Raw genomic sequence first — 26,085 nt, 5'->3', positions numbered from 1 at the left:
AAGTTCCGTTATTATTATTTTTTTGAATTATTTTTTATGAACTTATTTTTTTATTTAATAAAAGATACTGTCTAACAAGGTTGGCAAAAATCATAATTTCAATGAAAATTTTTTTATTTAAATCAAATTTTTCTATTGAAATCAAATTTTTTAATATTTTTTTTAACTTTTCAATTAAAGCTTTGAAAATTATAATAATAATATTTAATGTTTTTCCAAAACAAGATTACACCTGAAATATTTAATGTTTGCTACAGATATGCTTGAAATACTACAAACTGAATATATAAAGCATAAAAAATTTTATTTACACTAAGAAAAAAGTATGTTCAAAACTACTGGAATATAGTAATATTTACCGTATTTCTACGTCTACGGAAACACCAAAAAGCTTGGTGATTTTTACCGCAGCTCTTAGGTAATGATTTTGGTAGAATTGACACTAAAATATGGTTTTATAAAGAGGGACATAAAAATTAATCAGTTTTGTATTTTTTTTTCTAAATACAGAGTCATAAGTACTAAAATTTTGAAAACCAGCATTTCCATTAAATCATTACTATATGAATGAAAAAATTACCAAATTAATGGTTTAAATACCGTATATTTTGGTTTTATTAACCAGAATTATGTTTTTTTTCACCAAAATTGTTACCATCATACGTCATGGTAATTCTAAAAGAATTTTTTTTTTCGTGCAAGATGAACACTCATGAATTGTGATTAAATTCATTATTTATAGACAGTAACTTCATATTAAATGAGTTTTAAATTTACTTGTATTTAAATAAATTTACTAATCTACAATTTACTCGTATTTAAATAAAATACAAGCAAATTTACTTGTATTTAAATAAATTTCAAACTAAATGGGTGTAATTGAAACACGTCCATTCGAAACAAATCATTTGGCATAGAGTTGATAGAAAATGTGATCGAGATAAAACCGTCCTTGAGAATAAAGTCAGTCTTTTTAAAAATCACAACCAAAGAATACGCTCTGAATTTATATTGAGAAAAGAATTTTTTCTACTTAAATTAATGTTTTCAAAATTTTTCAGTTGATTTATTAAGTTAGTTAGTTTAAATCAATGTTTTTAAAAAAATAATTAAGTTATTTAAATAACGATTTAAATCCTGACTTAAATCATGCATAAAATCAAGCGCTTTGAATTCATTTAATCCAACAAAGTACGAATAATATAGAAATGTTTACGAGGTAGGTAATGACAGCCTTTAATATTTTTATTTGGAATATTTAAAAAAATGAAGGAAAAAGTAATTGAATTAGGGGTTAAAAATTAATATTTTAGAAAAGAAATAAACAAAAATGCCTACGAAATGTAACAAATCCTTACTGTTGAAAAATTATATAAATTATATTGTGAAATTTTTTTTCCGTCTGAAATAATTGCTTTAAAAATCAGCCCATTTAAATCAAGTGATTTGAATTATGCCAATCCTACAGTTTAAATATGATATAGAAATGTTTACAACGTAAGTAATGATCGCCCCTACTATTTGTACATGGAGTACTTAAAAAAAGTTAGGTAAAAAAAAATCAAATTAGGGGTCACAAATTAATATTTAAAATAACAACAAAAGCGCCAACGAAATTTTACATATCCTCCAACTGTTGATAAATTATTTAACACTCATAAATTACATCGTATAAAAAAATTTCGATTTAAATTAATGCTTTAAAATATCAGTTGATTTAAATTAACGATTTTTTTTTTAATAATCAAGTGCTTTAAATAACGATTTAAATCGAGTGAATTAAATTATGACTATCTTATGGTATGAGTATAATAGAGAAATGTTAAGTATGTAATGATAGACTTAAGATTTGTATTTGGAGTACTTAAAAAAATGAAGAAAAAAAATTTTCATATTAGGGGTTGTAAATTAATATTTAAAAAAAGGAAAAAACGAAAGCGCCATCGAAATTTAACAAATCCCTACAGTTGAAAAATTAATTAGCACCTCATTAATTATATTGTGTAAAAAATTAACTTAAATTAATGCTTAAACTACAGTAGATTTTAATCAAGTGATTTAAATATAGAAATGTTCACATTGTAAATAATGACCGTCTTTATTATTTTTATTTAAAATACGTATTGAAAATGAGGTAGAAAAAAATAAACACATTCGGTATAATAAATTAATATTTAACATAAAAAAAATTTAAAAACAGCAATCGAAATCCAACCAATCAATACTGTTGAGGAAGGCGGAACTGAAAATTTCAAAACTGTTTGAGTGCCAAAGAAAACAGACAATTGAAAATTTTTGGATGTTTTTAATTCCAACTTCCTCATTGGTGATTCCACATGATACACACAAAAAAAATATCTAGTAAAATTGCCGTACTGTATGATAATGACATTTCTGTTAAAGAAAACATAATTATGATTAATAAAATCAAAATATACGACATTTAAACAATTCATTTAGTAATTTTTCCGTTCGCATGGTACAAAAAATTTACAAGAAATTCTAATTTTCAAAATTATAGTTCTTATCACCACACATTTAGTAAAAAATTCAAAACTGAAAAGAAAACCAAATAAATTGTTGTTATATGCCATGCTCTAAGATTTCATGATAAAATTACTAAATTTTACCGCATTTAAAAACTTTAATACATATTATAAAACTATATTTTATTGTTAAATTTAGCAAAATTATTAACAAGGCTCTTCGACAAAAATTTCAGAGCATTTCAGTGTTCTCATAGAGCCGGAAATGCGTTAAAATTTATTTTATTCTGGTGTTTTTGATCCTATTTTTTTCTCGGTGTAGTAATATCTATAATAAGTAAAATATACAAAATTGTGGCAAAATGTGTTATTAAAGAAAATAAATGTAGTTTCAGCGTTAAATATATTTACCTTAAATCTACTTTAACAGTTTTAAATCTATTCTTTTAAAATACTTACCATAATGCAACTTACAAATNGGCGAAGTTATTGTTCATTTTCTTTCCCGGGAGAATTTATTCTCATCATTAAAAAGCCATTATGTGTACTTAAAGGAGAATCTATTCATTTTAAAACCTATGAAACTCATATTTTTCCAAATTTTTTTATGTAAATGTCAATATAATTTTTAAACCATTTTATTGATGATAACGAATTCTTTTATTCCGTTAACTATTTTAATCATATTATGGTTTACAATTAATAAAATCAAAAATATCGAATCATGCATTTATTACTATAAAATCCAACAACCAACTAAATCTGCAGGTTTAAATCTAGCTAATTTAAATTTCAGTAAATTCATTCGTTACAATCTTAGCAGTTTATTCTTATCTGAATCGATTCCATCTGAACAAGATAGTTTTGTTCTTGAAAGGATAATTAAACTAACCTAAATTAAATATTTAGAACTTTCTTTAATTGAAACTTAAAATTCGGAAAATAGTGCTGGGGTGCTTAGTTTTAAAAATAAAAATAAAGTGATCATTTTATAAAGGTTTTTAAGTGATTATTTTTTAAGAATAAAGTGATCCACTTAAAATTGAAAAAAAATTCTGTAAAGAATAAAACGAATCCTCTAGGATTGTTACGATAAGCGGTTGAAATTCGAGTTAGCTAGATTTGAATCTTCATTTTGGAATTTGATGTAGCTCTTATATTCAATGGTGGTATTGTACGCCATTGTGCATCATTTGATACAATTCTTAGATTCAGTAGTGATATTGTATGCTATCATCCAAAAAGACATTTGATGTAATTCTTAGATTAAGTGGTGGTATTTTCTGCCATTATGCACATGGAGATTTGATATATTTCTAAGATTCAATAGTGGGTGTTGAGTCTCATTGAAAATTTTGAGATACTAGGCTCTTAAAATTGTACTTACGAAATTCGAGGAGAGTTCAAAGTAGTCCCCCCTCCAACATCAATGGACTTTAGCAAACGAATTTTCCAAAGATGAAATACCTATTCAGTTCTTGGACTCGATTGAAAAAAATGCATTTATAGCCATATCAATCACATCTTCGAACTGAAAATGACGTCCACGTAAGTTCTTTCTTTTTTATATAATCCAACTTTAAAATCATAGCATGATTGTTCTCGTATAAGCTCCATTTTCTCTTCTGTCTAAAATTTATTCTACGCTAAACAATCTGAAACTAATTCATTAAAAAATCGTCTGCTTTGCTAAAATCGCTTGTATTTTTAAATTAACGAGTAAATTTGTTTTCGTCTGCGTATATCTTAAAAATTTCAGCGTCATCCTCGTATGATTTTATGCATGCAATGTGCATTTTGTGGTAATTTATTCAAATTTGTTCTTCGTTTTCTTAAAACTTTCTCGTTGTGAGTCTGAGGTGCTAATACTATTATTTATATCTTATTTAATGATATTTAATTTAGTCTTTCATATGAATTGAACAGTCGCAACTTCTAAATTATTATGAAATGGCCTTCCAATATTATGTAGGCATGTTTTTTGACAACTTTGAACCCTCTTTCTTTTGTCAGTAAAAGTATGCATACACAAGAAAGTTGTAACATCCATCTCCTTATATATATATATTCAATTATATATTCAATATTCGCTTAAGAGCCGTAGTGGCTCAGGAGGTAGAGTGCTCACCTCCCAATGAGGTGACCCGGATTTGATCCCAGAAACATTTGATCGATTAGAACTCCCCACCCGGCTCGCACCGACCACAGTGCTGACTTAAAATATTCTCAGTAGTAGAAGGATCATGGGTTTGAGTCCCCTTGCCGTCAGGGTAACTGTGGGAGGTTTTTGTGGTTTGCCACTCCATGTAACCTAAATGCGGATTCTTTCCATCAAAAAGTCCTCCACGAAAGCTAGTTTGTCTCAATGTGTGATGCAGGAGTCCCATTGTCTTCTGGCTTGGGTTCAAAATTAGGGTAAGGAGATAAATAACGATAGTCGTAAACTCATTATAGGGTCAGCTATTCAAGGTCAGTTCTAAAATAAAACTAAATTAAATGGACTATAAAAGTCGATTGCTTCAACGCGATTCAGCAGGCCGTAAAAGTTAATGTGTTCTACACGGTAAAAAGTACCGGCACTCAGAGTGCAAGTATTTTTAATCGTAAAATTTATTTTTATAGTAAATTTTCAAAAAAATCTGATATACTTTATTTTTACAGTAATATTTACTGTGAAATTACAGTCACTGTAATTAAATAAATATTACGGTTTAAATTATGGTACAAAATTTAACGGTAAAAATAGATTTTATGGAGACCAATACTTTTTAACCCTAATTTCTTACAGTGTTAATATTTAAGATACTTCAACTTTTCATTAAGAAGTTTCCAAAATCTCACTATTCTGGATTAATGGCTTAAGTCGCCTTGTTGGATCGAAATGATAACAAATTAGACGAAAAAAACTGTAGCTTTTGTCAAATTGGTACCCGAAAATTCTTTAAAATCAACGATTTTTTTAAAATAATTTTTTGAAATTGACGTACTTTTAGTATAATTTTCACATTTTTTGACCTATTATGAAAATACCGATTTTTATTTAGAAGTATGCATATTAAAAAAAGTAAACTCTTAAACACAACAAAAAGTTTTAATTAATAAATTAAATTTATTTAATTTTTAATTAATGCTTAAAAGCTATTAATTTTTTGTTTTTGTATACAAATTATAGGATTTTTATGGAATATTTTCTTCGCATTTCGATCATGAAGCAATTCACTTTACTAAGGTAATAAAATATTTATTTATATTAATTATGTACTGTAAAAAATTCGATTTACGGTAAAAAATGCTGGGTGTATCATCCGTGAAATTCATTTGCCCGTAAAATCCATTTTACAGCAATATTCGTATGGTAATTTTTATAGTAATATTTATTTAATTACAGTGATTCAGTGATTGTACAGAAAATATTACTATTAAAATTTTACAGAAAATATTACTATTAGACTTTCAGTTCCGAAAAATCTAACAGTAAACAATATGTATTGTACAATAATTGATCTAGAATTAAACTTTTTACTGTAATTTGGTCCAGAGTTTGTACAGTGTGTGCCATAAAACTGTCCAAAAGGTAGCTTGAATCGAATTTTTTACTTGGCTTACAATTGTTAATTGTATGTTAATATTTCGACCAAGAAGCGTATGTTAAAATGTTATCTTTATAATGACACATCGCTACATAAATGCTTAAAAACAAAACGGGAACTTTCAAAGAAAATATTCTTTAATTGAGAAAATTATAACAAATTTCCGTTTTTTTTAAATTTTTTCCGTTTTTTCTTGAATTAAACTCCTTACCAAGCTTATAATTGTTCATTGTAACATAAAATTCCGACTAAAAATGTTATATAAAAATTTTATCTTTACAATGACAAACTCTTCGTGAAGGCGTACAAAAAAAGGTAACTTTTTAAAAAAAAAATTTTAAGTCATAAAATTATACCAAATTTCCGTTGGTTGTCAAGAGAATATTAAACTCTTCATTGATATAGATGAAACTCATTTAAATGGATTGCACTTTAATACATTTATCGAAGAATATTTTGATTTTTGTATTTCGTCCCTTAACATATTTTTTTAAAATCTTCGTCAAAAAAGAACTTGAAATTTTATTCATATAGAAGTCCCAAATAAATTTTAACGAAAAATTTAAAAACTTTATTCATATCTAGCGAATTCCTATCAACGAAGACTCGTTTAAAAATATCAAAACTAGTTTGTGTGCTCAAAACCAACATGTTTCTATTAATCGTCTTTAAATTTCCTCTGTAAATCAAACTAGTTTTGGTATATAGCTTCTTTTAACACTTACTCGTTAGGTTTTCATAACATGTTTATCTTCTTACACATTAATTTATGTAATTTAATATGTATATAGTTATAGCGATGCCTCTAAAAACATGTATTAAGGATGCTGTTTACAGAACACTCTACATAAGTCGCCGGCATTTAAACGCATATGAATGCAAATAACTGTTCTACAATTTTTCAGGACGTGACTAATTAAAATGTCCTGCAATATTGGATGATAAAACCGTTTCCTAAATTAAGTAATTCATTGAAATTTTTATAAATAAAGCAAAACATAGCTTTTCTTGATTTAATAATAATTGTAAAACTACGATAAAATATTTAATTTTTTTTAAATATTTGGAAATAAATTTAGTTTGGTATTAAAACAAAAACCTTTCAGATTAAAAAAAAAATAATCTTTTCATAAAGTTTAAAAAGATAATGCTTTGAGGTTTACGCTACAAAGAGATTTTACAGTTTTTTCCCATTATTAGGCATATTTAAAAATAAATCTGAACTGGAATTACATAAACTTTAAAAATAGCTGGGGTTGAAAAACATTTTAAGTACTTAGAAAAGCTTTCAACTATTTTTCCTCTTTCTCAATAATGTAAAACCTTTTTACGTGTCTCGGTAAAATATTTATGTACTGTTGCAAATAATATTTTATTTTATCTGGAAAAGAACAAAAGCATTAAAATATTTGCTTTTTTGAATTAAAATCATAATTCTACAAACGAAAAATGCTTTTTATAATTTCAATTTTGCATTTAATTTCGAAAAATAATTTTTACATTTATTGGTTGATATACGTCTTTATACAAATATTCGAATAAACAATTATTTATAGAATTATTTTTAAAATTGGTAATTGCACAAATCATTTTTATTTGAATTTCAGAATTTAGTTGCTCACTTAACTCGACATTCGCTGAATAATAATTATTTTAGTATCAAATTACACATATACAGGTAAATATAAAAGTATAAAACTGAGAATAAAATTTAAATCTTTCCAACGTTTTATTTGTTATTTCTCTCATTTAACTATATTTAAATAAACAATTATTTAGAAAATATCTTTTAATTGTTTATTACACGCATCATTTATTTAAGAATCTAGTTATTTTATTAACTTGGTATTCGCAAACACAACTTTTATATTATTTGACGTTTTGAAAACAAAATAGAATAATAGTTATTTCGAAACTAAGTGATACTTTTATAGGTAAATATAAAAGTTATAAAACTAAGAATGAAATTCTTATCTCTCAAACGATTTATTTGCTAGTTCTACCATTTAATAATATTCATATTAACAATTATTCGGAAAATATTTTTTTTATTAATAACACAAATCATTTATACTTGAATATAAAGAATCTGATTGTTTGATTAACTCGTCATTTGCAAAAACATCATTTATATTAATTGACGTTTTAAAAATAAAATAGAATTGCAGTTATTTCAAAATCAAATTACGCGTTTACAGGTAAATATAAAAGTAATAAAACCAAAAATAAATTGGAGTGCAAACAGCATTCAAAGATTGATAATAATAATCAATTACATTTCATTAATTAGTTTATTTTAGGAAAGGATTATTCAAAATAAAACGAATGATATGCTTCTACTTTTAAATCGATTTGCTAATTTCTTCTCGCACAAATGCTAATTACCTAATTAATTATACATAATGATTTAGGGGAAATGGAATGCAAAATAAATATTTGCGTTCAATAAATTTGCTTTTAAATTCATTTTAATTATTAATTATGGGAACAGAAATAAATTAGAAGCCATGCATAGTAGGAAAAACGAAGTAAATAGTTTTCTAAGAGCAAATAAAGTTCAAACATGTAATTTCGTTATGTTATTAATTATAGGAACAACCATTCGTGCTTTTAAAGAATTGATGATTTTCCAAATTTTACGTTTCACGTTAAATAAGTAGATTTCTTCAACAAAAATCCACTTAAATTATTTCACTTCCGGGATATATAACAGCACTTCTAAAATGTTCTCCTACTTCCAGATTTATCATTTAGACACGTGAGATTCGATTTTCTTTTTAACACACTTTCCCATTTTCATTACAGTAATCGATTTCGAAGTCGTTAATCAGACGACTGGTAAAACGGGAGGAAAAAAAACTACGGAATAATGTCTGGGAGATAATTCGGAATTAGAACTTCGAACAGAGATTTATTGGGACAATATATAAGAATAACTTTAGTTTAATGTATTTATGTAGAATTCTTGATCAAGTACACTTTTATGAACATTATTTCAAACGTAACAATTATATAAACAACATTTCATGCGTACCAATTATATTAACAACATTTCATATGTAACAATTATATGAACATATCCTTCATACGTAATAATACTTCATACGTTATATACTTCATTCGTAACAATTATATAAGTAATACTTCATGCGTAATTATATAAACAATAATTATATGAACAATTTGAAGCGTATGATCAATATTTCTTACTTAACAATAATACGAACATTCATACGTAACAATTATATGAACAACATTTCATACATAACAATTATATGAACAATATTTCATACGAAACAATTACATAAACAATAATTATATGAACAAATATGAACAATTTGAAGCATGTGAACAATATTTCATATGTAGCAATTATGTGAACAATATTTCATATGTAACAATTATATGAACAACAATTATATTTCATACGTAACAATTATATGCACAATACTTCATAAGAAACAATTAGATGAACAATATTCTATACGTAACAATTATATGAGCAATATTTCATACGTAATAATTATANCGTGAGATTCGATTTTCTTTTTAACACACTTTCCCATTTTCATTACAGTAATCGATTTCGAAGTCGTTAATCAGACGACTGGTAAAACGGGAGGAAAAAAAACTACGGAATAATGTCTGGGAGATAATTCGGAATTAGAACTTCGAACAGAGATTTATTGGGACAATATATAAGAATAACTTTAGTTTAATGTATTTATGTAGAATTCCTGATCAAGTACACTTTTATGAACATTACTTCAAACATAACAATTATATAAACAACATTTCATGCGTACCAATTATATTAACAACATTTCATATGTAACAATTACATGAACATATCCTTCATACGTAATATACTATTAATATACGTAATAATACTTCATACGTTATATACTTTATACGTAACAATTATATGAACAAAATTTCATTCGTAACAATTATATGAGTAATACTTCACACGTAATTATATAAACAATAATTATATGAACAATTTGAAGCGTATGAACAATATTTCATACTTAAAAATTATATGAACATTCATACGTAACAATTATATGAAAAACATTTCATACGTAACAATTATATAAACAAGATTTCATACGTAACAATTATATAAGCGATAATTATATGAACAAATATGAGCAATTTGAAGCATATGAACAATATTTCATATGTAACAATTACATGAACATTATTTCATATGTAACAATTATATGAACAATATTTCATACGTAACTGTTATATGAACACTATTTCATACGTAACAATTATATGAACAATACTTCATACGTAACAATTATATGCGCAATATTTCATACTTAACAATTATATGAACACTATTTCATACATAACAATTATATGAACAATATTTCATACGTAACAATTATATGGACAACATTTCATACGTAACAATTATATGAACAACATTTTATACGTAACAATCGTATGAACAATATTTCATGCGTAACAATTATCGGAGCAATATTTCATACGGAACAATTAAACAAACAATATTTCTTGCTTAATAATTATATGAACAATAAGTATATGAACAAATATAAACAATTTGAAGCATATAAACAATGTTTCATACGTAACAATTATTTGTCAATATTGTCATAGTTAACATTATGACATCATTAATAGAAATCCTTAGCCGGGGCAACACGATCAAGACTTAATCTTGCTCTATTAAGAGAAAAAACGAAACTAATAATTAATGATGTCACTATTTTCTCACTGTTTTTTTCTGTCCTTTTTTTTTCCTACTGCGCAAATTAGAGGGCGTTGTTTTTATGTTTATTTCAATTTAGTTGTGTCTGGCAGTCAATAGTATAATTTAGTTATTGGATTTTTGTTTCAATCAAGCTTTTGTGCGTATTATTCTTATGTATTTGTCTTGATCTTATACTTCTGTATTTACTTTAAGTATTTTATATTTTGTATTGTATTCTCTTCCTGGACTTTAGCAAAACCTTTGGGGTACAGAGAGACCAATTTAGAGATTTGTCGTGCTCTCTCGATAGAAAAGGTTTTGTTTTTATGGCTTCCGGAGCTGGTACCCCCAAAAGACGTCAGCTTCGGTTGTCATATTTACGCATTTTTTCATTGTTTCTTTTGTTTCAATTCCTTCTGGATTCTCAGCTGCTTAGCTCGTTTTTCCATTGGAAGTATCTATATATATATTTCTCTTACACTGCGACAAAAAAAGCCTCATTACAACTCCCCGAATGGCAACGTTAGAAAATCGACCAATGATTGCCGCTAAAAATGTCACATGCCAATTCTAGCTGAGGTGGCTCAACATATAGCGCTTTTCAAAACTGAAACTGAAATAACCTTAAGCTAGGCAGAAGTGTCTTTATCGATAGATCTTTANTGAGATAACAAATTTAAGATCATGTTTATGAGTAAATTATTTTCATATATGTTTATGAGAAAATTATATTCATACATGTTTATGAGAAAATTATAACTATCGTATTGAGATACCCTTCAAATACGATCAAGCAGCAAATGTAGTAGGTGAATCCTGGGCCATTAAACCAAGACAGCTGATATTGCCACAAATCTATCAAGGAAGCTGTGGCACACTTTTGACAAAAGACAGGCAACACAGAGAAAGCAATTCTAGTAAAATTACCTTACTGTATGGTAATAAAATTTCTGGTAAAAACAAAACTTAATTCTGATGATTAAACAAAAATATAGACAATTCCTGGGCCATTAACCAAGACAGCTGATATTGCCATAAATCTCTCAAGGAGGCTGTGCCACACTTCTGACAAAAGACAGGCAACACAGAGAAAAAAATTCTAGTAAAATTACCTTACTGTCCGGTAATAACATTTCTGGTAAAAACAAAACTCAATTCTGATGATTAAACAAAAATATAGACAATTTATAAAGTAACTTTTCCGTTCATAGAGTAACGATTTACCAAAAATTCCGGTAATCTATAATTCTTATTTCCAGGCATTCAGCAGACAATGTAAAACTGAAAAGTAAATTTAAAAGAATAAATAGTTTTTATGCCGGGCTCTAAGAAATCATGATAAAATTATCACATTTTGCGACATTTACTAAATTTTATCACATATTATAAGCCATATTTCATAATCAATTTAACCAAAATCATTGCCAAAGTGCTTCAGTAAAAATTGTCGAGCTTTTTGGTTTTCTCATAGATCCAGAAACATGGTAAATTTAACCATATTCTGGTAGTTTTGATCCCCGTGGCAGAATCACAGCGACATTGTCGCAGAATGTTGCTGAGTTCTTGCAGAGAGAATTTTCTGTTAGGAAGTAAGGAATTTTGGTTTTCTTTTCCGTAGAAATTTTATTTTCTCTAAAATTATATTTAAAAGATGCTTTTTCAGCACATCAGAGAGGAAAGAAATGTTCCTGATTTTTCTATTCTAATTTAAGAATGAAAAATATAGAATAATAAAGAAAGAAATGTTGAACGATTTTTTTCCCTCCAGAAATCATTCTTTTGACACGCTTATTTTGCGCCAATATTCTTGTTAATCCACGCTCTATTTTCATATTTTTAAAAGAAACAAATCCCGATGTTTTTTATGCAATTTAATTATACTCGAAACTGAAATCAATTATTTACTTTTACTGGGACGATTTCACCGTTTTTCGGCTTTTAATTACATGTGCTATGTTACTGAATTCCATGGGATTTTTAAAATTCCTGTTATTTTTTAGTCAATATTATTTCTACACGTAAAATTTAAATTGCGCTCTTAAATAATATCTTTTTGACGCTCTCACTTTATGTCGATACTACCACAAATCCATGTAGTGTTTAGATTGTATTTTCGGCAGTTTATTGATATTGATATTCCCGTGATTTTTAAGTATCCTGATATATTTCTGACAATATGGGGAATTCGAATCGTGCTTATGAATATTTAAAACAATGATTCTATCGTTTTTCTTTTTTGGGGTCATGTATTTCACACAGTCTTTTTAAAATCCTATATTTTAAATACGATAATATTTATTACAACAACCGAATCTCGAAACGAAACAAGCATTTAGTAACACCCCCCTCCCTTGCTTTTAAGAGACCAATCAGCGTGATTTCGCCGTCGATCTTGTTTTCAGCAGTCACTGCTACGGATTACAAGATTTTTAATTTTTTTTTGATGAGATGATGTTTTACGAAATGCGAAAAAGGAAATAATTAGTGTGTTTTCGTCGTTCAAAATGGGAGAATCTCGCCATTGTATTAGAATAATATATAAAAAAAAATTACATATTCATTTAAAAATTAAGTACGATTTTTAATTTATTCAAAAGTTTTTTTTTTATTGTGAACGCAACGTTTCTGTTACTTCAAATTCAATTAGTAACATGCATACTTGTTATTATTAAAAGCATCTTGCAGAAAGATATTAGTGCTAGGGAGGTTTATCGCAGAAATCCCAAGAAAATTCTGCCACAGGGGTTTTGACCATAGTATTTTTCTTTGTGCATGACTGTTTGGCAGTGCATTTAAACATAATAGGTTTGCTTCCAGGGCCGGATTTACGTATAAGCTAAATAAGCTGTAGCTTGGGGCCCCGAGACGGCAAGGGCCCCCAGATACAACTTTTTCTTTCTTTTTTTAAAGTTTTATTCGGAGCTGGAGTCCTCTGAAGCCTAAAATACATTTTTTTTTCTTTATTACATTGGCGAACGCTTTTCAAAATCTAATAGAAGTGTTTACAAGCATAAAATAATTGTTACTTTTTTAACCAAAAGAGCAATAAAAAGGACTTTTGACTGATGAAAATATCCTGTAGCTTTCGTAGCTACCAGTGATGGGAGTAGTCCATGGATCCTAAAAAGCGGTACTCTATGGAGTAGTCAAATAGCCGCCTCACTCAATTTACACTGTGGGAAATGTTTTTAGCTTCTTTAAATTGCCGTGGGCTCTTTTGTCCACAGAAACACCCTTTTGTCTGATTTCTGGGCAAAAACTTTCTAGGGCTGTGGGAGAATCTTGTTTAGGGTCACTCTGTTTCGAGATTTCCGTTGTGTCTCATTGTCGTTAAGGAGCTTCTCCTTTAATTTTAACTTTTCTTTTTTGCAAAATATATGTTTTCCAATTTATTACAAAAGCTTTTTTTCCTTTTAATTATCCTAAATGTTTTAACTAGCTTAATTGTTTAATTTACTTAATTATTGTAATTGATTTTAATTTGTTATTTTCCAAATTAATCGTGCATGAATCCGTGAACTCCTTTCTTTATTTATTTAACCGGTGGGCCACCATTCAATTCCCTCTTTGACAGGCCCATCTGCCAAAATTCTTGATTTGGTTTATTTTGGATGAAATTGAGATAACAAATGTGGTAATTTTAATTACTGCTAATAGACAAAAGCAACATGTGATATTGCTTGATAGAGCATTGAAATCTAGTGATTATCAGCTAAACAAATGTTTAAATATATATGTAAAAAATATTGTTCAAACCTCCTGTCTGACCAAATTTTCCATGCATCCCCGAAATATGAATTATGTTTAATTCGTAAAATATGATATTTCGTACACAAAATTCATTTATTTAGTTAATTTATGCTTTTATTGTTTATTAAACATACTTGTTTCTGTTTTTAACTCCCTGATTTTTGTTGTTATTATGTGTTTAAAGTTAATAGGGCATCCAAATTTTTTAATTTATAGAGATTTCAAATTTTTAAATCAAAGTCGAAATAACTTCTTAAAATTGCAAATTGAAACTATTTATAAAATTTTTGCAGATTTGTTTTTATTTTAAATCTGTGCATTTAATTTAATAAAATAAAAACAAATAAAAAATAAGTTTAAAAAATATAAATAAATGACTAGATAAAATATAAAACTGTGTTGTCAATGAAAAGGAACATATCTTTTAAACAATTTGAGTATTAATAAATTATTTAAAAATAAACAATTTTAAAAGGTAGAAAAGTTTTTTGATTTGTTTAAAAGGCAAATTTTGTCCCATCATTTGATCAAGAGACTATTTAATATCTGTTTCTAAGAAGCAGTAAGTCGCGTGTGGGTGTGTGGATGATGTAAGTAAAAGAGGCATACAAAAAAAGCCAATTTAACTTCAGTTAATGCCCTCGATATTATATTTTTAAACTCCTCGCAAAAATGTAGTAAAAAAGTTATACAAATTAATTGTCGCAAACAAATTAATATTAAGTAAGAACGAATCAAAAATGATATCGAAATATGCTGAATCACTAATGAGACAGGCGGGATGAAAGACATCGAAACCAATTTGATTAAATAGTAAAACTAGAAAGTGTTTCAAAAATCCGGACATGTATCAGGCTTCAATATTTTTTTTACTGCCGCAAAATTTATCAGGGACAATTCGTTAGATTTCAATACGGGTTTTTCTTTAATTAAATATTAACTAATATTTGTCTTTCCAAGCTTTTCATTCTGTAATAACGAATGTCAAGCATTTAAAGTATCCAGTTCAAGAATATCAAGTATCCAAATAACTTCATTTATTAAATTTAAAAATAATAATAATAATAATAAATACCCGCAAGGCAGGTGTGTATATTTGGGGCTGATGATTATGAAATCTAACACAAAACTGTGAGATCGCGGGTTCTATTCCAGCTGATGACAATTTTTCATTATTATTTCTTAATACTGAAAAATGTATTTCTTATTTTCTTAATACTGAAAATGTATTTCTTATTCTTAAGTATGCATGTTAAAACTAATAATTTAACAAGTATTTAAAAAACTAGAAAGCTTCACCCCCTGTTCATTTTGCACACTAACCCTCATGGTTACTTCTGATTAATCATTGCAGATTGAGAGGAAAAACGGTTTATTTCCATCTTTTCATTCTACAAAAATTACGATTGAATTTCTATTTACATTTTGAAAATGACTAAAATTTGGCAAATCAATAAAATTGGTACCTCCTGCAGAGTTATTACCCAGTGAAGATGGACTCAAGGGCACTGAGTTCGAATCCCAGTGTTGACTGGTCGATACGAATTCTACACTCGGCTTACACCAGCCACTGTGCCGAAGTAAAATATCCTCAGTGGTAGACGGATCATAGGTCCCCTTGTTGTCAGACTGACAGTGGAACGCTTTTGTGGTTTTCCTCATCATGTAACTTAAATGCTGGTCAGTTCCATCAAAACGTCCCCCTCCAAGACGAAAATTTCTTCCAATACTTGATCCTGTAGTTCCCTTGTGTTCTGAATTGAGTTTAAAATTAGAAGTCTAATAAGTTGAACATTAGTAGTCGTAAACTCGAAATTGGGTTGGCTGTTCAATGACTATCATAAAATAAACTAATAATTTGGCCGGGATAGCCTGGTTGCCAGGGCGCTGAACTCGTGTTTGTGAGAATGGGATTTCGAATCCAGCCGGCCGAAGAATACCCATGTATAAAATGGTGACTGGTGCATGTTAAATCTGCCGTGGTCACAAAGTCCTCTAAGTGCTCACAACAAATCAATACCTCTGGGTGCTGATCCAATTCTCTTGTCTTCTGGATTGAGTTCAAAATTATAAGGTGATTATTCAATATTATACGGAGTTAAACATTTGTAGTTGTAAACTCAAATTAAGTCGGTTGTTCAACGGCGGTTATGAAAAAAAATAAAACTAATGATCAAATTGTATTTTCTTATGTTCTTTCTAAGTCCTTGCTTATTTTTGACACACCTTCATAATTTCATGTTTCTAAGTCATAGAGCANTGGGTACCAAGAACGATCTCAGTTGCATCTTCGAACTTTCTTACATGCAACGATTTCATAGATTTAAAAAAAAAAAAGAAAAAAAAAAAAAGAATTCATTTAAAATTCCAAATAACATAGACTCAGAATTTCAAGAAAAAAAACTCTGTTGAACATATAATGGTTCTTCTAACATACTAAATCTTTACTCTGTGCTTATGATGTTCTTAAAATGAGTTTCTGTTTTTTTCCTCGTTCAAAAAATATGTGTAATAATAGAAAAGCTCTACATTATAGTCCCATCACAATCAATATATTTAACAATCAAGCATTATTATCAAATGTTTAATAATATAATGTTAATATTCAGCAATGAAAAATACGGCAGTTTACTTTAGGTGTATAGAAATAGAATTGAACTTAAAAGGGCCCCATCATTTTCAGTAGCTTAGGGCCCCGCCAAGCTTAAATGCGGCCCTGTTTGCTCCCATCAAATATTTTTTTATAACCGTCGTTGAACAGCCAACCCAAATTTTATGGGCTTACGACTACTAACGTTCAACTCCGTAGCCTTGTAATTTTGAATCCAATCCAGAAAGCAAGGGAACTCCTGGATCGAGTATTGGGAGAAATTTGCCTTCGTGGAGGACTTTTTGATGGAGCTAAACCGCATTTGCGTTACATGGAGAGGAGGATCACGAGGACGTCCCACGGAGAGGATGCAATTTAGACATTTGTCGTGCTCTCTCGATAGAAAAGGTTTTGCTTTGTGTCTCTTCCTGGACTTTGGCAAAACCTTTGAGGTACAGAGAGAGGAGCAATTTAGACATTTGTCGTGCTCTCTCGATAGAAATGGTTTTGCTTTGTATCTCTTTCTGGATTTTAGCAAAACCTTTGAGGTGCAGAGAGAGGATGCAATTTAGACATTTGTCGTGCTCTCTCGATAGAAAAGGTTCTGCTTTTATCGCTACCGGAGCTGGTACCTCCAAAAGACGTCAACTTCGTTTGTCATATTTATTCATTTCTTCATTTTTCATTGTTTCTTTTGTTTTAATTCCTTTTGGATTCTCAGCTGCTTAGCTCGTTTTTCCACTGGAAGTATTGTTTTTAATTGCTTTAATTATTTTGAATTCTTTTCTTAATATGTAATTTTCAAATCTGGTTTTAGCTGCATTTTGCGCTTGTTCTGTTTCAAAAAATTATTTGGATTAATTATAAGATAAATTATTTAAAGAATTTTTTTAATTGTTCTTAGTTTTCTGAAATGTTTTTCTAAAGTTTTATTCTATAAACGTCTTAGGGATTTTGTTCTTGGTCTAGGTTTTAAGCTTATTTTTGTTTAATTTATTATTTTCTTTTTAGGTTAAATTTAATTCTATGCAAAGTACTATTAATAATTATTTCATGGATCATGGCTCGTCACGCGCCCAAATTNATGTCATTTATTTGAATTCAAATTTATTTTAATGACTTAGTATTTACTAAAAATATGTAATTTTCTTTTAAAAAAAAGTTGTTATATGGATTTGAATGATTGTTTTGAATTCTTAGAATTTTGTGTATTTGCAATGTACCTAAGTTAGTAGCGAGCGAAGCGAGCTTTGTTTGCGAAGCAAACCATATAAGATTGCGTAGCAATTTTCGGGGGTTGGCAAGCGTTAGCGAGAAGGGGGAGCAGCCCACTAGTTATTTTTAATTGCCTTAATTATTTTGAATTCTTTTCTTAATATGAAATTTTCAAATATGGTTTTAGCTGCATTTTGCGCTTGCTCTGTTTGGAAAAATTATTTGGATTAATTATTAGATAAATTATTTAAAGAATTTTTTTGATTGTTCTTAGTTTTCTTAAATGTTTTTCTAAAGATTTATTCTAAAAACGTCTTAAGGGTTTTGTTCTTGATCTAGGTTTTGAGTTTATTTTTGTTTAATTGATTATTTTCTTTTAGGTAAATTTAATTATATACAAAGTACTATTAATAATTATTTCATGGATCATGGCTCGTCGCGCGCCCAAACTAGGAGCACTGATGTTAATTTTGACTTGGAGATTACTTCGGATAAAAAGATACTAAGTCAAATTTTGTGCTTAAATATTAAAAAATTTAAAAGAAATTTAAAAGTTTAAAAAATACAAAAATAAAAATTCCAAAACTTGTCCTTTAGCTGATAATTCACAAATTGATTGCCATTCCAATGTATTTTTTTGTAAATGCATTAATATAATTTATTGTTGCAATTTATGTTATATTGGACAAGCTAGTTTAAAATTTTATAAGAGAATTAATTCTCACAGATCTGCTGTAAAACATTTTAATAATAATAATAATGGTGGTACTACAGATTATGAAATTTTATATTTTCAATTTCATGATTTTGATAATGTTACTCTTTTTATTTTGGATTTTATGGAAAATTTAGATAATAGACTTGATTCAGAAAATATTTATATTAGCAGTCTTAAAACCCGTTTTCCATTTGGTTTAAATAGTAAATTTAATGGTGAAGGTACCATTAATATTGATGATTTTTGTATTCATGATAAATTTGAAGTTTTTAATTTTCCTAGATCTTTTAATTCAATGTATTGATATGAAAGAGGCAGAGGTAAAGGGCTAAAAAAGTTATTGAATTTGATGAATTTTCGAAAATTTGTAATTTTTAAGTTAACCTGAATAATATTTTTATTATTGGGAAATATATTTTCGGATTTAAAATTAATGTTCTTAAAAATTTCTTTTTTTAATTTGGGAATAAAATTAAATTTGATACTAAGCTTATTAAATTTATTGTTTTCGATTTGGTTAAATCAAAGCTTGATGCTGATAAAACTGATTTGCTTTTCAAAAAGGACTTTAAAGTTCTGAAGATTTTTTGTGCAATTAATTTTTATGATAAAAAATTTGAAATTGCTAGGATTTCACAGGTTAATCATAGTTTTTCCGATATTTTTCCTTTAAAACAACTTAAAGTTTCTGCTGCCTATAAATATTCCTCTACTCTTAGAAAAAAGGTTTGTAATTATAATTTTTTAAGTCGTAATTTAAATTATATTTCATTGTCTGATTGTCATTGTTATGAAGAAGAATTTTCTTAATCTCTAGATTATGGTCACGCTACTACAGGAAATTTAGAGAACGCTGGATATCAAGACTTAATTAGTATTTTGAGTAGAGGTTCAAAATTCAGAACAAAGTTTAAAATGATAAACGTTAAATGATTTCATTTTATCGGTTAAAAGAGATCTTGATCTTTTTACAGCTAAAATTTCTAAGAAATATCATTGGCCCGTTGAAGATTTTACAGAATGTAAAACAAAAATAGTGGAAAAAGTTAAATATAATTTATTTAATTCCAGGTTTTGTACTTATCCTAATGGTACTATTATTGATTATGATTTGAAAAGATTAAAATACTTAAAAATAAGTTTATCATTACTGTTGTTGATAAGGCATCTAATAACTTTTGTATTATGTGTAAACATTTTGCATAAAAATTATTATTGGGAAATATATAATGCTAATAATACTTGTTTTAAATTAAAGGAAGATAAAAAAGTTATTGGAAAAGGGATTATTGCTTTTAGTAAAAAATATAAATTTGAATTTAATAGAATTATTTTTCCAAAACTTATTTCCTACAGTTAAATTTCATAAAAAGTAAAATTTAGATTTATTGCGTGTCGTACAAATTGTTATAATTCTAGTTTAGTAAAAAAAAAATTTAACTTTCTTAAAATAATTTTACTTAAGATTAAAGAAGAGAAAAATATTGTTACTGATCGTAACGTTGATGTTTTGAATTTTATTAATAATAATGTACTTTCTAATATTAATACTTTTGACTTTGAAAATCTGGACACCAGTATACCACATGCACAAATAATTGAAATTTGTAGTGGTATTTTTGATAAATATTTATTTAATGAAAATATTGATAAATCTTATTGGATAGATATTTGTAAGCTTAAACTCTTTGAAAATGTATTTTTTAATGGCCTTAATACTTATAAGCAGAATATAGGGATTCCGCAAGGTAATTCTTTTTCTGGTGCTTTTGTATTTTTTTACATTTTTTGAAGCAAACTTTACTGAGTTTAATCACATTTAGATTTTAAAATTTATATTGTTGATAAACAAATTAAAATTGGTGTTTATGACGAAAGAAAAGCTTTTAAATCTAAATAAATTTTTTTCTGTATTTTTGATACTAATTTCGGCAGTAAAATTTTCAAAAATTAAATTTTTTCTCAATTGTTTGGAGTAGTAATGTTAAAAGTTTTCAAGAGGCAACAAGTAATTTTTTTAAAAAAATTAGAAAATAATGGTTTTCCTTTTAATTTTTGTAATATTGATTTTAAAATTAAGAAAATGATTGAGAATTATTAGTTTCGTTTTTTCTTTTAATAGGGCAAGATCAAGTTGCCCCGGTCAAGCATTTCTGTCGATGACGTCATTTCTATTTTCTCGCTCTTTTTTCTGTCTTTTTTCTCTTCCTTTTGGGCAAATTAGGTGGCGTTGTTTTTATGTTTATTTCAATTTAGTCAGTAGTGTAATTTGGTTATTGGATTTTTGTTTCAAGTAAGCTTTTGCACGTATTATTCTTATGCTTTTGCCTTGATCTTATACTTCCGTATTTGCTTTATGTATTTTATATTTTGTATTGTATTCTCTTCCTGGACTTTGGCAAAACCTTTGGGGTGCAGAGAGAGCAATTTAGACATTTGTCGTGCCCTCTCGATAGAAAAGGTTTGCTTTCACGGCTTCCGGAGCTGGTACCCCCTGAAGACATCAGCTTCGGTTGTCATATTTATTCATTTTTTTTCATTTTTCATTGTCTCTCTTGTTTCAATTCCTTTTGGATTCTTAGCTGCTTAGCGCGTTTTTCCGCTGGAAGAATTGTTCTTAATTGTTTTAATTATTTTGAATTCTTTTCTTAATATTTAGATTGCTAAAATAACTATATTTGCTATAAGTTAAATACCGTAACGTTGCTAGAAAATTAATAGAATATCAGTTTTTTGGAGGATTTTTTCACTAATACTGTAATTTTTTTGCAGTGAATTTAAATCTTAAAGAATGTTCATAAATAACGTAGAAAAAAGAAGGGATTTTTAAAGAAGGAAAAATTTCTGAACAATGTATTGTACAAAATAGTTTTTATTTATAAGAGGAAAAAATGCAAAAATTCATAAGAGGGGGGAAAGAAGACCTCTCTGAGATTCGGTGAATAACGTCTTCGTAGTAGCTCGTTTAGGAATTTTTTAAAAATTTTGTGCTTTAAAGTTGAATGCTCTTTGAAGTTACTACTACCTTAACTATATTGTTAAATGGATATAAAGGAATCTCCGTAATTAATTAAAACTAAGTGGATTTTGAACCAATTACAATTCATCATCTTAATAATCATTCACATTAATCCCCATTACTATAGAATTATCTGCTTTATCATTTAAAAAAAATAATAACTAGATTGGATTATAAGATAGGATTTTTATTAGATACCACTATATAAAATGTTAAATAAAGAGAAAAGATTTTTCTAATAAAATGTTGCAATTCATATTCTCAGTAGCTAATTCATTATAATGAATTAGTAGTCAATCTTAGTAGTCAATCTTAACTTAGTTAATGAATCTGGAACAATTAAAAGGTAGAGTATATATACTAAAATTAGTTCCAATAATAGTTATTAAAACATGGTACACATGGTAACAAAAAATTATAGGGATCATTTTTGAATGTTTTTATTTCCAAAATTTATTACATAAATTCAGCGATGTTTCTCAATATGTCGACCTCCGGCATAATAGATTTGTCTACAACGCTTCGGCCATGATTTTANCTAATAAAAATGTAATTAAATTCCCTTATATATTGGAACCTTAATTTTGTATGCACTTAAAAAAATGTTTTTTTTAGTAGCTTAACAAGTTAAACGAAAATTTGAGAATTTATCTGTACATTAGAACAATTGTTTCCGGCTAAACTTTGCACATTTGTCTTATAGGCTTCAGCCTAAAAGTATAATTCCTAAATGTTGCAATTCATATTCTCAGTAGCCAATTCATTATAATAACTTAGTAGTGCAATCAGTAGATTAACTTAGTTAATGAATCTGGAACGATTAAAAGGTAAAGTATATATACTAAAATTAGTTCTAAAAACAGTTATTGAAGCATGGTATATTTTTGAAATATCAAAAAATTTTATTTCAGTTTATTAGGTTTCATTTTAATAAATTTTTTCAAGTAAGAGGAAATCTTACCGTACTCCGTTGTATTTTATAGGTTTTGTACAAATTGAAAACTAGGTTATAAACCAAGTGACGTTAAATAGCTTTTAAACTAATAAAAATGTAATTAAATTCCCTTATATATTGGAACCTTAATTTTGTATGCACTTAAAAAAATGTTTTTTTTAGTAGCTTAACAAGTTAAACGAAAATTTGAGAATTTATCTGTACATTAGAACAATTGTTTCCGGCTAAACTTTGCACATTTGTCTTATAGGCTTCAGCCTAAAAGTATAATTCCTAAATGTTGCAATTCATATTCTCAGTAGCTAATTCATTATAATAACTTAGTAGTGCAATCAGCAGATTAACTTAGTTAATGAATCTGGAACGATTAAAAGGTAAAGTATATATACTAAAATTAGTTCTAAAAATAGTTATTAAAACATGGTATATTTTTGAAATATCAAAAAATTTTATTTCAGTTTATTATGTTTCATTTTAATAAATTTTTTCAAGTAAGAGGAAATCTTACCGTACTCCGTTGTATTTTATAGGTTTTGTACAAATTGAAAACTAGGTTATAAACCAAGTGACGTTAAATAGCTTTTAAACTAATAAAAATGTAATTAAATTCCCTTATATATTGGAACCTTAATTTTGTATGCACTTAAGAAAATGTTTTTTTAGTAGCTTAACAAATTAAACGAAAATTTGAGAATTTATCCGTACATTAGAACAATTGTTTCCGGCTAAATTTTGCACATTTATCTTATAGACTTCAGCCTAAAAGTATAATTCCTGAAACAAATTCTTATGATTCTAAATAAAGAAATAAAGTAGCATTAGAAAGAAGAAAATGTACAGAATATAAATTGTCTGAAACTGATTTATTAAAGTTTACGGAACTACCAGAAAAAAATCGTCTGGTTTTCCCTTTCTAAGAAACGATTACTTAAAACTACCGTTATCATAACTGTTTCTTAACACAAAAAAGAAGGAATTTTCTTGTTCTGAACGCTTGGAATCCCATCCCAAACAAACAAAAATTGTTTGGGAATTCAAAATTTCATTTCATTATTTACTGGGTTACATAAAAATGAAATAAGCGTGAAAATGAATTGTACCAAAACTGAAAAGTTCTTCGCGTGCTTGTTGCCAATTGCAGTAGCATAAAATTCATCCAGGCGTGGAAGCCACAAAAAAGAACGCTGTATTTCGAAGAAAATGCTCATATTTTGCCAGACTCCGAGAATTATTTCTTGTCAAAGCTAAAGAAAACAAAACTGAATTTTCCAAGTTGAAAAATTATAAGTTGAACTTCCGCTTATGCTTTCCATTAGAAATATAATTTTAGATTTAAAAAGACTTCCGTGTGAAGTACTTTGTATTTTATTACATCAATACTTTTCTATTAAAAATTCCGAGGTTTGTATATTGCTATAACCATTAATGCATTAGAAAACTGATCTAAAAGGGATCTAATTCCGTACTAGAACTTTAAATTTTACTTTTACAAACGAAAATATAAGAGAAACTATAAGACAATTGTTATCAAAACTGACTTGGGCATTGTTGGAGGGAGTGGAGACGGTAAGTATATGTCCTCCTTAACAATTAGAAATCTCTTAAAGTCCCCCTCAGTATTCCAGACAATTAAAGAAAATTTTCATGAGTCGATCATCATCAATTTAAACTCACGAAAGGTAAAATCAAGACAGAGATTAGGCTTTTTGCATTTTTGCAGATGTTAGCAAACTCGAAAAAGAAAAAAAATTATTATCTGAGTTCGTCCACCTCAAAAACTAGATGCCTACGACACGCATATTAAATGGCAAAACGTCTGAGCATTGAAATTCTAAAGAAAATTTCTTCAAACAGAAGATAATTAATTTCAAAATATTGACGTCAATTTGCATATTTAGGTCAAATTGCTTAAAATATGTTCAAAGTTTGACATGGGCAAGTAAAAATCCTAAAAGGTGGAGATTCTATGCTATAGTTCGGAAACAGAAACAAAATCTGTATACTAACAGCGCACTAGTACTGGTACAATAAACAATTTAAAAATGAACAAAAAATAATTCTGCACGCTGTTGTTTCAATACAGTTTAAAGGTCTTAAATTCGAATCAAAGCCTATACTATATAAACCATCTTCCAATAAAGAATTATCAGAGATTTAAAACGACAAGCAGTTTATATACAGATAAAATTACTAAACTTTTTTGATAATCGCCAATTTTCCCAAAATCAAGCATTCTGGCCAGAACAAAATCATTTAATTCCATAAAAAACTGTAAATTTTTAAAAACTTTTGTGACTTTAGGAAATGCTGCGATGGAATAACTTTTCAAAAATTAAATAGTTAGTTTTAGCTCACTTTTCATTTTCACATATTGTGGTTTTTCTTAATAATGACATTTAACGCCATTTTCAACATTAACATAGACATCGTTGGCTAAAATTAAGAAAAATTCAGCCAAACGCTTTCAAACTATTACTATAAATGTCGTATATTATTTACTAAAAAGCATTATTTCATGTATGACGAAAGAGTTTTTTTTTTTAAAAAAATCTTAAAAACTCTTTATAGGGTTAAAGCATTATCACTTATTTATGTTAACAGCCTTCTACCATATGCAGCGTCACCTTTTAGCAATTTTTATAACTAATTCTGAAGTTTGCACTTACTTATTATCAATAAACCGTTTAAAATCATTCTTTTGTTACAAATTGTTTGAGAATTAATTAAATATTTTTTGACTGGAGAGCTACTACGATAGACCAATAATCATAGCGAAAAAATACATAACCCCTCTTCCCCTTAAAACCAAACCTTCTAGGTACATGCTAACGTATGTACCAAAAATAATTTTAAGCACAGTTTTTTTTCAATTTCAAAACAGAAAAATGTTGAAGTACAACATGGCTGGATTCTAGAAGTAATAAAAAATAATTCACGCGCTTTGAGTATAACATTGTCCTTTCCCTTAAAATGATTTTTAAATGCCTCAAAAATGATATTTTTAATTTATTTTATTTTTGAGCAATTAAATAT

At 27.6% G+C, this 26,085-nt stretch overlaps 1 protein-coding gene across 1 annotated transcript in view; it reads right to left on the bottom strand.

The window, feature by feature from the left end:
* Positions 1-300: 300 nt before the first annotated feature.
* LOC107441030 (ERI1 exoribonuclease 3) overlaps positions 301-26,085 on the bottom strand; it is an 89,060-nt gene continuing 63,275 nt past the window's right edge. Inside the window, exon 8 of the mRNA XM_071182454.1 lies at positions 301-312. The gene's annotated coding sequence lies outside the window, so the exon portion shown is untranslated. The remainder of the gene's footprint in view (positions 313-26,085) is intronic.

Source organism: Parasteatoda tepidariorum, chromosome 6, assembly GCF_043381705.1.
Source record: "Parasteatoda tepidariorum isolate YZ-2023 chromosome 6, CAS_Ptep_4.0, whole genome shotgun sequence".
Classification (NCBI taxonomy): domain Eukaryota; kingdom Metazoa; phylum Arthropoda; class Arachnida; order Araneae; family Theridiidae; genus Parasteatoda; species Parasteatoda tepidariorum.
The sequence above is the reverse complement of the archived record's forward strand: the minus strand, read 5'-3'. Positions and strand labels throughout refer to the sequence as shown.